This window comes from Petromyzon marinus, unplaced genomic scaffold, assembly GCF_048934315.1.
Source record: "Petromyzon marinus isolate PM22_M1 ecotype Great Lakes invasive population unplaced genomic scaffold, UKy_Petmar_22M1.pri1.0 PM_G_Scaffold_41, whole genome shotgun sequence".
In the NCBI taxonomy this organism is placed as follows: Eukaryota; Metazoa; Chordata; class Hyperoartia; order Petromyzontiformes; family Petromyzontidae; genus Petromyzon; species Petromyzon marinus.
Window position 1 is genome coordinate 103,077 of NW_027422993.1, and position 9,876 is coordinate 112,952.

Here is a 9,876-nt window from a genome sequence, read left to right on the forward strand (position 1 = left end):
CGGACATACAATACCCTGGTGTCTACAAACTAAGTTGCCTCTGTGGTAGTAGTTACATTGGAGAAACCAAACGCCATATGTCTCGGACCGCATTCGTGAACATAAAGCAGACCTTAAATACGGTAGGACCAACACCTCGGCCGTAGCAGATCATTGTTCTAATTCAGTAGGCTCACATGCCATTGACTTTTCCAAGACAGAGGTTCTTTGTAAGCCATCTGGCTTCCATGAGAGATTCGTTCATGAGGCTATCCACATATACAAGCACAGAGACAATTTCAACCGAGAAGATGGATTCTATCTTAGCAATCATTGGAAAGATTTGATAAACCATTTCAGTTCTTAATTGATTGTTCACGCTTACAGTGGCTTTCAGACAGCATACATTATAAAAAAAATTTCGTCTCCCCCCTCCTCTTTTAAAAAAATATAGATGGACTAGTCCTGGGCAAACTGCCAAATCGCTGCGCGTGGCGCTAACGGTTTTTTTTATAAATAAATAAATGCGCCGTTTAAAAATAAATTTATGCAAACCAACACACCTGAAGATGACCGTTTGAGTTATGGTCGAAACGTCATGAGAATTTTTTTATTGTTTTATATATATTTTATTATTTCGTTGTTTCTCTTCAACGTGACTTTACCGAAAAAACTAAGAATATGAATTACTGCAGTCATGAAAGCTTTAAATCAAAATATAATTTATTCAGTTAGAGAGCCGCTCATTATGGGAGGGGCGTATCTCTTACCCCGGAAGTTACGTCATGTTACCTGCTTACACGCGTGACGTCGCGAGGTAACAGGAGGCCGCCGATCCGCGCTTGCACTGAAATCCGAGGTGAGAAATTCTCATGGTGGTGGTGGTCGTTGTGGTGGTGGTTGTGGTTGTTGTTTACCAAGGTAGAGCCTCTCTCTCTCAGGGATGTCAGTTGAGTAGCAGCGAGCATGGGAATCGATGTCCAGGTTGGAACTTTAAAACGCGGGGCCTAGCCATGCGGGGCCTTGCCTCCTGCCCTCGCCTGATTGCATTCACTTTAATTATCTCACTTAAGTTTAATTTGTCTTCACCCGGCTCGCCACTTTGTAACTTTGTTTTATTGTCAATATTCACGCAGTTTTTATTTTCTTTTTCACCAGGCCAAGCCCGCGTGAGCTGCTATACCGCTCTTGTTATCAGAAGCGACCTGCCCACAACAACACAAGGTGAGGCTTTGTCAACGTGTGTGAATGTTTTGACTTAAAACTTTGGTGACTGCAGGAATTAATATTCTTGGTTCTTTCGGTAAAGTCACGTAGATAGAAAATTAAATGAAAATAACAATAAAAATAAATGTAAATAAAGCAAAAAAACTCACGTCGTTTTGATCGCAACACAAGTAGTCTTTATTTAATGTAATTGTATTATCAGTTATTGTTATTTTCTATCTACGTAACTTTACTGAAAGAAACAAGAATACGTGTGTCAATGTCTATCGGTCAAAGACGCTAAACGGAGTGACGCGCAAACTCCAAATATACAGCAGGCGTCAGGGTCGGAATCGAACCCACGACTTCCTGTATACCAGGTGAGGTAGTTAACATCACACCACGGAGAGAGACACGCAAACTCCAGTTAACCTCAGCTATGTTCATTGATCCTCAATTAATTACTTGGTGGAGTGAGGAAGCATTCATGCCAAGCAGATGAAGGTGGCCAGGCGTGATTCTAGACACGCCACCGCCTGTTTACCCAGTGACAGTGTACAGTTTGTGTTTGCAGTAACGTCTATTAACTCTGTTGAACACGGAGGTTATAGCGTAACAATAGTTTACTTTTGTTTTCCTCTGGAACTCTTTATAAGAATAGAAACAGGAAGTTAACACAGTACGCACATGCAGCTGAAATCGGAACTGTTCATCCCAGCATTTAAGGACATCTGAGCCTGGATTCACACCTCTAAGTTGCGATTGAACATTAATTTATGCATAACACAAATAGTATTGTTTTCAACACCCTTTGCTATGTCAGCTGAATTTAGCTGCAGTCACGAAAGCTTTAAATCAAAATGTATATTCATATTCTTGGTTCTTTCGGTAAAGTCACGTTGAAGGGAAACAATAAAATAATATATATAAAACAATAAAATGCATATTTTATTATATATTTGTTATTATAAAAATGTATTACAAAATATATAATAAAATAATAAAACAAAATAATACAATATATTTTATTGTTTCCCTTCAACGTGGTGACTTCACCGAAAGAACCAAGAATATGAATCGCCGCAGTCACGAAAGCTTTAAATCAAAACTTTCTCAATCTCCGTTAAGCAACGCGAGAAACATCGTCGCCAAACCGCCGGCAACAACGTCGCCAATCCTTTACTTTGTGCACACGTCACGATGCCACGTGCACACGCGTTGTGTACACATCATGATGCCACGTGTACGCGTCACGATGCCACGTGCACACGTCACGATGCCACGTGCACACGTCACGATGCCACGTGCACACGTCACGATGCCACGTGCACACGTCACGATGCCACGTGCACACGCGTTGTGTACACGTCACGATGCCACGTGCGCGCGCGTTGTGTACACGGAACCGCCCCCATTACCCGCCGGGTAGGTGGCTACGAGTTTGCTGGAATGCTCGACGACCCTCGCCGCTCGTTCCCCGAGCTCCTTGGCCCGCCACCCAGTGGCGTGGGCTCCGTGGCGAGACCTTTGACGCCCGCTTGTGCTGTGGCCGAAACGTCGTGATTTTTTATTGTTTTATTTTTTTTTACCCACGTGACTTTACCGAATAGAACCAAAGAGCGTGGATCCTCGCGGTCAACGAAAGCTTCCAATCTAGAATTGATAGCCTCTACGGGGAGGGTTTTCACCTATCTGTTAGAGCTTTTAACAGACAACGGGACAAGAAGTCACCTGATGAAGGCCGCTTGTGTTGTGGCCGAAACGTCGTAATTTTTTATTGTTTTATTTTTTTTACCTGCGTGACTTTACCGAATAGAACCAAAGAGTGTGTGGATCCTCGCGGTCACTAAATCTTCAAATCTAGAATTTTTTTGCTCGTCTGCTTCGGCACCGTCGCCGCGGTACGTCGGGACTCGCGAGCGCGCCACGCCGCCCCACGGTTTGTTATTTAGGGTCGCGTTCCTTAATATTTGTTGTTTGAGTAAGCCTCGAGATTTATTGTTTTTCCCCCAATCGTTGACGCGGTTTCAACACCATTCTCGAATTTGCGCGGCGCTCTGGTTTTGTGCGCGCGGGCGCGTCGAAGGATTATCGACTTATTTCCACGTCAGCCAAAGTTTCCACAGCCGCGTGATTTGCAACGTTCCGCGTGTACGAGCTTGTCGCCGCGATCGCACGTTTGCCGCTGCGCGATTCGTCCGAAACGCTAAAATAAACAACCGCCGGATGAACCGATAGCGCGTACATCACTCATTCGCTCACTCATCCACTAACATCCAACATCGGGGCCGGATTCGGGCGTGGGGGGGTGGCTTCAGGAGCTGCAGCCCAGGGGCCTCGTCCAGCTGAAGCGCCTCCAGAGGCGAAGTGAAAAGTGATTTCAGTTGCGCATGCTGAATTTTATTCGTCGTTAGCCTTGTAACAAAAAATATACATTTTATTTTTCTTTAACTTTGTTTTCCTTATTCTTAGCTCTTTTGGTAAAGTCACGTTGAAGGGAAACAATAAAATAATAAAATATATAAAGTCACGTTGAAGGGAAACAATAAAATAATAAAATATATATAAAGTCACGTTGAAGGGAAACAATAAAATAATACAATATATATAAAACAATAAAATATTGTTTTATATAAAACAATAAAATATTGTTTTATATATCTTTTATTGTTTCCCTTCAACGTGACTTTACCGAAAGAGCTAAGAATATGAATTACTGCAGTCACGAAAGCTTTAAATCAAAATGTTTAAACGTGTATGCAGTCGGCGGCGTTTCGGGCAATGACTCTTTTAATTGTGCGTAAAAATAAAAGGCGCGAGCGATGGGAGTTGGGGCACGATGGGAAACGCCAGCGGGGTTGACAATCTCTCTGCTGCTCGTGTTGAGGGAAGTTCGTCTGGCTGCTTTGACATTTACTGATGACGTCCGGCTGCATCAGAGGCTCAAATGGCATACATTGTCCTTGACAACAACAAAAATCCATTTCAACTTACACGTAATTATATTAATATTTCCTCCCTTGCAGGTTTGCACTCATTTTATAAAGAGACGTATATACGCACACACGTACGTGTGGGGTGAAACGTTCCCCGGGGGAATACAGGAATGCCTTCAGATGCGTCAGCTGTGATTTCACTCCATTCCCGTGTTCCACATTAAAGAGAGAGACGTCCCTGTAGGATCGTGGTGTGTGGCTGTGGACCAATCTTAGCACGCAAACTCGACAACAAAATAACACAATAAAATTCTCACGATGTTTCGGCCACAACGCAAGCGGCCGTCTTCAGGTGAAAGGTACAGACCTAACGGGACGACAGACATTGAAGCTCTGTCGTCCCGACAGTTCTGTACCTTTCACCTGAAGACGGCCGCTTGCGTTGTGGCCGAAACGTCGTGAGAATTTGATTGTGTTATTTTATTATTTTATTCTCATTCTACGTGGTGACCTTACCGAAAAAATCAAAGAAGATGAATCATTGCAGTCACGAAAGCTTTAAATCGAAATTTAAACTCGACGTTTTAATTTAGGCAGGAATTCTGGAAAGGTTGCAACAACCGGGGGAGAGTAAACCACCCCAGGTGGCTGTGGTTGCAGGCCCGTTTGATCGCCTACGCTCAACGTTACGAGAGAGAGATATAAAAAAAAGCATTGAACATTAATTCACCCGATTCCAATTGCACGCACGAGAACCCAAATTCAAACGGCCGCGGCGAACGTCGCGCACTAGCGGCACCTGGGCCCTGCGGCACGATGAGACAGATTACTTGTGGGGAGACAGCCGTCGTGTGAAACCGATCTTAGAAAACCTCGCAAAGAGGGCACCACCACAACGCGCCCCGCCGAGGCGTTCACGAGCGGCTTCGCGTCGCGACGCGCGTTGTTGTTGATTGTGCGGTTGTTGTTGTTGATTGTGCGGTTGTTGTTGATTGTGCGGTTGTTGTTGATTGTGCGTTTGTTGTTGTTGTTGATTGTGCGGCTGTGGTTGGGGTGGTGACGTCGCCGTGCTCCTGGCGAAGGGGAGCGGTGGTGTAGCAGTCAGCGCGCTGCGCTACGAACCTGCCAACCCGAGTTCGATTCCCGCTTGCGGCCAATGCCAGTGAATATTATTATTTTTTAATTCTAGATTTGAAGCTTTCATGACTGCAAGGATCCATACTCTTTGGTTATATTCGGTAAAGTCACGTAGGCAAAAAATAAAATAACAAAATAAAATAACATTATTATCCGAACCGGGAACCTGTACTTTTCCCAGGTCCCGGTTCGGATAAAAAAAAGGGGCTTAAGGCCATCCTCCTAAAACGCCTAACTTGGCGATCATGGTATTGTTGTATATCTGGAGGTGAGTTGCCCTGAACCGCCCATGTGCACGGCGAAGGCTTATTATTATGTAACACATTTTCTGCATCTCGCAAGGCAGGGTACTGCTGTTGTGCGACGGGCAAATTCTTCAACGGGACACCTGTCAGGTGATTTACTTATTTTTTGAGGCTGGCATACATACGGGCACAAGCACAACGCTATTTAAGACGGGCAGTTCAGGGCGAAAATGTTTCCATAAATTACAGGCACCACACTGTGAATATGCAAAGCGCGGCCTATACCACACGTACAATTGACATACTTTCCAGTTGCTTATTTAGTGATTTAAAATATAATCAGTTGAGCGTAGCGGCGTATACGCAGCTTACACAAAGTGATGCCAGAGTTTCATGGGAAATTCTCTGCGGTCTTTGCCAAAGGTGGAGGCAGTTCACGACTTACATTGGCCACAGCTGAAAGGCTACAACGGGGTGACCCTGTTACGTGTAAGATTGGCCTGCGATTAAATTTAAACATCATAAATAAATCAACGATTAAATTCACTGCTGGATGAAGGCCTCAAGCCACCGCCACCACTTCTCACGATTGTGCCGATGCAACGATCAACCCACAGCACGTGAGCTGATTTCATCATCTTCTTTGGTTCTTTCGGTAAAGTCACGTAGAATGAGAATAAAGTAATTAAATAAAACAATAAAATTCTCACGACGTTTCGGCCACAACACAAGTGGCCTTCTTCAGGTGAAAGGAACAAATATGTCGGGACAGAGCTGCAATGAACGCTGCTAAGCTTCGCAACGTCTTTTAAGCCGGTTGAGAGAAGTGAGGCACCTTGGCAAAGGGGTTTACTTATCAAACAGGAGAATTTAGCATTGAAACAGTTGAGGGATTAGCTTGTGACTGGTCACAGAAACAGGTATCTTAAAGTGATTTCATCACCTTTATTATGAATGATTTCATCGCTTCGGCTCCACTCGGAGGCATCTCGTTTCTTGGCTTCCACTCCGTCAAGTGTCCTTGAATGTTGGTCATGAAACCCTTCCAGTGATGTGTCCTGGGGAAGCTCTACCAGCTCCGCCTCTTGATGGAGCATAGCGGAGAGAACCGCGGCTACGCGTTCGCTACCTACGCGACGCTCGCCCAAGCCACGGATGCCGTCAAGAAACTCAACAAATTAGAGATCCGTCCCGGACGCCATGCGTCGTCTGTCTCTGTGTGTGTGTGGTGTGTGTGTGTGGGGTGTGTGTGTGTGTGTAGGGTGTGTGTATGTGGGGTGTGTATGGTGTGTGTGTGTGGGGTGTGTGTGTGGCGTGTGTGGTGTGTGTGTGGGGTGTGTGTGTAGGGTGTGTGTGTGGGGTGTGTGTGTGTGTAGGATGTGTGTGTGGGGGGTGTGTGTGTGTGGGGTGTGTGTGTGTGTGGGGGGTGTGTGTGTGTGGGGGGGGGTGTTGTGTGGGGTGTGTGTGTGGTGTGTGTGTGTGTGGGGTGTGTGTGTGTGGGGTGTGTGTGTGTGGGGGGTGTGTGGGGTGTGTGTGTGTGGAGGGGGTGTTGTGTGGGGTGTGTGTGTGGTGTGTGTGTGTGTGTGGGGTGTGTGTGTGTGGGGTGTGTGTGTGTGGGGGGTGTGTGGGGTGTGTGTGTGTAGGGTGTGTGTGGTGTGTGTGTAGGGTGTGTGTGTAGGGTGTGTGTGTGTAGGGTGTGTGTGTGGGGTGTGTGTGTGTGGGGTGTGTGTGTGGGGTGTGTGTGTGGGGTGTGTGTGGGGGGTGTGTGTGTGTGGGGTGTGTGTGGGGTGTGTGTGTGTGGGGGGGGGGTGTGTGTGTGGGGTGTGTGTGTGTGGGGTGTGTGTGTGAGGTGTGTGTGAGGTGTGTGTGTGTGAGGGGTGTGTGTGTGGGGTGTGTGGTGTGTGTGTGGGGTGTGTGTGTGGTGTGTGTGTGTGGGGTGTGTAGTGTGTGTGGGGTGTGTGGTGTGTGTGTGTGTGGTGTGTGTGGGGGGTGTGTGTGTATGTGTGGGGGGTGTGTGTGTGTGGGGGGTGTGTGTGTGGGGTGTGTGTGTGTGGGGGGTGTGTGTGTGTGGGGTATGTGTGTGTGTGGGGTGTGTGTGTGTGTGGGGGGTGTGTGTGTGTGTGGGGTGTGTGTGTGTGGGGTGTGTGTGTGAGGTGTGTGTGAGGTGTGTGTGTGTGTGAGGGGTGTGTGTGTGGGGTGTGTGGTGTGTGTGTGGGGTGTGTGTGTGGTGTGTGTGTGTGGGGTGTGTGGTGTGTGTGTGTGGGGTGTGTGTGGTGTGTGTGGGGGGTGTGTGTGTATGTGTGGGGGGTGTGTGTGTGTGGGGGGTGTGTGTGTGGGGTGTGTGTGTGTGGGGGGTGTGTGTGTGTGGGGTATGTGTGTGTGTGGGGTGTGTGTGTGTGGGGTGTGTGTGTGTGGGCTGTGTGGCTGGGTGTGTGGGCTGTGTGTGTGGCTGTGTGTGTGGGCTGTGTGTGTATGCTGTGTGTGTGCTGTGTGTGTGTGTATGCTGTGTGCAGGTTGTGTGTGTATGCTGTGTGCGGGTTGTGTGTGTGGGCTGTGTGTATGCTGTGTGTGTAGGCTGTGTGTGGGTTGTGTGTGTGGGCTGTGTCTATGCTGTGTGTGTGCATGTGCTGTGTGCGTGTATTCTGTGTGTGCTACATGTTGTGTGACGTGTGTGTGTTGTAGGCTGTGTGTGTGTCTATGCTGTGTGTGTGTCTATGCTGTGTGTGTGTCTATGCTGTGTGTGTCTGTGTGTGTGTCTGTGTGTGTCTGCGTGTGTGTGTCAGTGTGGGGAGCGGTGGTGTAGCGGTTAGCGCTACGCTGCGCTATGAACCCGGCGAACCAGGTTCGATTCCCGCTCACGGCCAACACCGGTGACGACTATCTTAACCGGTCCTGGGCTCCCTCCTAGATCGACTCAGCCTCAAATGAGTACCTGGTGCGGTGTGTGGTAAACATCGCCACTGGGGAGACAAAGGCGGTCGGGCGTGGTGCTGGCCACCCACCCCCTCGTGTACCGTTCCGGCCTTCATAGGTGCTCGCTAACAGCACTTGCCCCTACAGGTTTTAAACAACTGTGGTACGACTTTGAACGCGAGTTGTATCTTTCTCTCTTTATCTATATATATTAAGCCAGTCTTAATGTTTGTAGCGATGGCACATGCATGAATTGTTGATACCCCCCCCCCAGCCTCCACCTAGCCCCCCCCTCTCCTCCCCAAGCCCCCCCCAAGCCCCCCCCTCCCCGCTCCCCCCCGTCTTTCGTGCTGTCACTTTGTGCTGATGGAGTAAAAATATGAAACTGAAAATGGAGCCGAGACTCGCGTTTAGTTGATGGGGTGGGTGGCGTGGGTGGGTGGTTGAGTGGGTGAGTGAGTGGACGAGTGGATGGGTGGGTGGGTCGGTCGGTGGGTGGGTGAGTGGGTGATTGTATGGGTGAGTGGATGGGTGAGTGGATGGGTGAGTGGGTGCATGGGTGAGTGAGTGACTGAGTAGGTGGGTGAGTGACTGAGTGAGTGGGTGAGTGACTGAGTGGGTGAGTGACTGAGTGAGTGGGTGAGTGACTGAGTGAGTGGGTGAGTAACTGAGTGAGTGACTGAGTGAGTGGGTGAGTGACTGAGTGAGTGGGTGAGTGACTGAGTGAGTGGGTGAGTGACTGAGTGGGTGAGTGAGTGGGTGGATGGGTGAGTGGGTGGATGGGTGGGTGAGTGAGTGGGTGGATGGGTGAGTGACTGAGTGGGTGACTGGGTGAGTGACTGGGTGGGTGAGCGAGTGAGTGGGTGGGTGAGTGACTGAATGAGTGGGTGAGTGACTGAGTGAGTGGGTGGGTGACTGAGTGAGTGGGTGAGTGAGTGGGTGAGTGGGTGAGTGACTGAGTGACTGAGTGAGTGGGTGAGTGACTGAGTGAGTGGGTGAGTGACTGAGTGACTGAGTGAATGGGTGAGTGGGTGAGTGACTGAGTGAGTGGGTGAGTGACTGAGTGACTGAGTGAATGGGTGAGTGGGTGAGTGACTGAGTGAGTGGGTGAGTGACTGAGTGAGTGACTGAGTGAGTGGGTGAGTGACTGAATGAGTGGGTGAGTAACTGAGTGAGTGGGTGAATGACTGAGTGAGTGGGTGAGTGACTGAGTGAGTGGGTGACTGAGTGAGTGACTGAGTGATTGGGTGAGTGACTGAATGAGTGCGTGAGTGACTGAGTGGGTGACTGAGTGAGTGACTGAGTGAGTGGGTGTGTGACTGAGTGAGTGTGTGAGTGACTGAGTGAGTGGGTGGGTGACTGAGTGGGTGAGTGACTGAGTGGGTGATTGAGTGACTGAGTGGGTGACTGAGTGGGTGAGTGACTGAGTGGGTGGGTGACTGAGTGAGTGGGTGAGTGGG

The 9,876-nt window shown here is 48.6% G+C and overlaps 1 long non-coding RNA gene across 1 annotated transcript; it reads left to right on the forward strand.

Annotated features, from left to right (window-relative positions):
- Positions 1 to 783: 783 nt before the first annotated feature.
- Positions 784 to 6,890, forward strand: LOC142917070 (uncharacterized). Its single transcript, XR_012936859.1, has 3 exons — positions 784 to 838; positions 1,138 to 1,203; positions 6,553 to 6,890. It is a non-coding gene; the product is annotated as an uncharacterized LOC142917070 (long non-coding RNA).
- Positions 6,891 to 9,876: the final 2,986 nt, after the last annotated feature.